The sequence below is a fragment of the Eptatretus burgeri genome, chromosome 6 (assembly GCF_056783735.1).
Source record: "Eptatretus burgeri isolate ZD-2024b chromosome 6, Ebu_testis_v1, whole genome shotgun sequence".
Lineage (NCBI taxonomy): Eukaryota > Metazoa > Chordata > Myxini > Myxiniformes > Myxinidae > Eptatretus > Eptatretus burgeri.
This window is the reverse complement of record NC_140966.1, coordinates 6,746,478-6,749,842: the sequence shown is the minus strand read 5'-3', so window position 1 is coordinate 6,749,842 and position 3,365 is coordinate 6,746,478.

The window sequence follows — 3,365 nt, the reverse complement described above, 5'->3', positions numbered from 1 at the left end:
CTGACAGCCACTGCTCGCTGTCTCTTGGTTTTATTTTCAAGTCTCACCGGCATTTGCTTCGTTAATTGGTCTAGCTGACCCTTCAGGTTTAACAACCGTGCCTTTTCGTCTCTGTCATGACATTCCTTCATCCAATTTATATAAACGCTCCAGTTCACCTGCTTCTGGACCTTTTTGTCACTATTTTTCACTTCCAGTACTTTTCTTAAATTGTCTAAACACTCGTGATCGAACGTTCCATTCTCAGGGAAGGGTAATCGACTATTTTTGGTCCAATTGCACCATTTCCCCATGTCTCTCACAGCTTCAGGCCCATACTTATCAAACATAATTCTTGCACATGTACCTCTCCGTGGTTTTTGAATACAATTTTCCTCGGTATACCCATTTTCCTTCCTTTTACAATTTCTATTTCCCATCTCTAAAATCACACAAATCACAACCGCTAAATTCACTCTAAAATCACAGAATAAAATAAATCGCACCCTCGGAGAACCCCCCCTGCTTACCTTCGCTCAAGCACTTGTCGTTCCTCCAGGCACTGCCTCCGGCAGATTAAGCACCTCCGGTCACGAGCGCCGCACAACGCCGATTCGAATCCGAGTCACGGCACCAACTGACGTGGATTTCTATCCTCGAACCGCGTCGTGATCGAAAGGATTCTTGATTGTTGAGGGATCTTGACCTCCTCGAGGATTCAACGTCTAGCCGACTCAGTGTTGCATGTATCGGGATAAAATAAACCACAGAAGTCCAGTAATAATCAATGTCCACAAGGAGTTCTTTCTTCTGTACCATTTATTTGCTCTCCCCCTGATCATTCTCCCCCTCCCCATATATCCATTCCATTTTATAAGCAGAGAGGCCTTTGATCGCAAAAACAGAATGCACAGCTTATCAGCCCGGTCACCTTGTACTTTCAGAAACCCAAGCAATGTCCAAAGTGTCAAAGAAAGACAAGATTATAAGTAGGTGGTAGGCCTTAACAACTAAATAGTAGAACAGTAGAGGAAAAACACAAACACTTTGACCTACTCAGACTGAGGCAAAGGTTTCTTGTCTAGAGAGTAATAATTTCCCCAACACCGGACTCGCCTCATCACGGTCTACCTCGACGGAGCATATCGTCTCCCCTTGTTCCTGCGGAAGGTTAAACTGACCCTTGCACTGGGTTCCAAAACATTCCACATGCTCAATCTCCATGTCCCTTACCGGTTCTATTTGTGTGTGCTCCTCATTTATTTGGTACAATTCGTTCACCTCTTTTAATTTCTGCGTCTCTTTTACGTTGCCCAATTCCTGGCTCTTCGTCTCTACCTGTCCGAGTTTACAGGTTTCACTCGTGACTATCGTGACGTCACTCGTCACCTTGACCTTGTCCGTCGTCATCGCGGTCCGAACAGCCTCCACACTCCCCCTCGACTCGGTCTTTTCTCCACGTTCAGTCCTGATCCCATTTGTAGAATTCCGGACCATGTTTTGCATTTCGCCCTTTACCTTTGCCAGCTCCGCCTTAATTTCCTCCTGACCTGCCTTCATTTCCTCCTGACCCACCTTCAGTGTTTGCATATTCCAATCCATGCGTTTTTCCATGTTTTGCAGATTCCCATTCATTTGTGTTTGTAAGTTTATTCCCATGTTTTGCATATCCACCTTCATTGTTTGCATATCACTCCTCTGTGCTTGTGTATTCACATCCATTTGATTTTGTAAATCCCCTTTCATTTGTGTCAGTATCTCCACCAACTGGTTCATTGCAAATGGCTTTGACGAAGCCGATCTGCTATGATCGGGTGTGGATCCGACAGGGCTCGCTCGGTCCTCTGGGAGGGAAATTTGACACAGGGGGTCCTCAAGCATCGTCGCTGTTGCCCCCAATGTTACCTCTGGGTATGGCTGTAAGGAAAGATCTCCCTCAAAACTGTCGTCCTGAGCCACGGATTCCTTTAACAATGTTTCAGAACCCACCTGAACCAGCTCGTCTTGGTCCGTCATGGTCCTTACCGAGAATTAAATAAAATTTGGATCTTGCTCTTAATTTCGGAGGGAAAGGGGGAGGGGGGGGTTACTAAGCACACCCCAGGTCCAAATCCCCTAAATTTTTCCGTATCCTACACTCCTGACACCAAACTCTTGTGGGCCGGGGTCTGGCAGAGAACACGACCGCGAGGTGGGGGAATTTACGTCGGTTCCCACCAGACTCCCCGGAATTGTAGGTCGCTCACGGATAATTCCGTGATGCGGCGGGTCACTTAACCGACGGTGGACACCAATACCTCAACCGCGTGGCGTAGGGTCCTCCTGTCTAGAATCAAGTTACCTAATTAACCATGCAGTTTTGACTACCGGGGAACCACGCCATCAGTACGCCTTGCCCGAACCGAATCACTTTACCAACTACTGACTACCTTTCCGGATCGGATGCAGTCGTGCGGCACTGCCAAGGACGTACCGGCGAGAAGGAAAGGATTATTGGGAATAAAGACCCAGCTAAACTCAGATTCGAACCATGCTGGACCAATGGAGGAAAAGACAAAGACGAGCTGGGAACATTTCTACAATTATTTATTTACAATAAAGCGAGGAAAAGCATGTGGCACAGAAAAAAGGTTTATTGGGTGTTTTACGCAGGGGAAGATGAGATAGGTGTGGTGTGACATTTTACAAGGAACCCACAAAAGCAGACACAGAGCAGATTTGACACAAGAATAATAAAAGCAACAATTACAACAATAAAAATTTAAACAGGCTTATCTAGCAGACAGGCACCACACACAGATACACACTCAGACAAAATAAACCCAATGAAAAGAAAAAGAGACCTTTTGCAGCCAGGAAGGAAGGGAGTTGAGGTCACAGTTTCTGGTACCTGAGCGTTCCGGGGGAAAGGGTGCTCTGTGGTGCGGCACCTGATAAAGGTCGTGTGGTTCGGGCCACAGCCGCACGTGTGGAGATCGTGTCTGTCAAGGAGCTTGAGTGGAGAGAGCGGAGTCCGAGGCGAGAAATGGAGCAGTCGACAGGACCAGGCAAGAGACCCAGTCGAGGTCTGGTGTGCGTGGACCAGTAGTCGGGCTGTCGAGGCGGGACATGGTCAGAGCCAAGCAGCGGAACACCTTCACAATGACCTCGACAATAGCAACTGCAACCTTCCAATCCTTCTCCCACTCCAACGAACTCCTTTTCATCCCATACCACTCTACTCTGAGGATTGCTTCGTATTTTATAGATCACTGAGCTAGGGGGTGGAGCCATGGCGAAGCCGACGTCATCGTTCACCCTGATTGAACCGGGCCTTCATGCGGTCCACCTTCCTGGGCGGGGTCTCGCCAGAGGCCGGCAAGGCCCGCCCACACCACGTGTCTGGG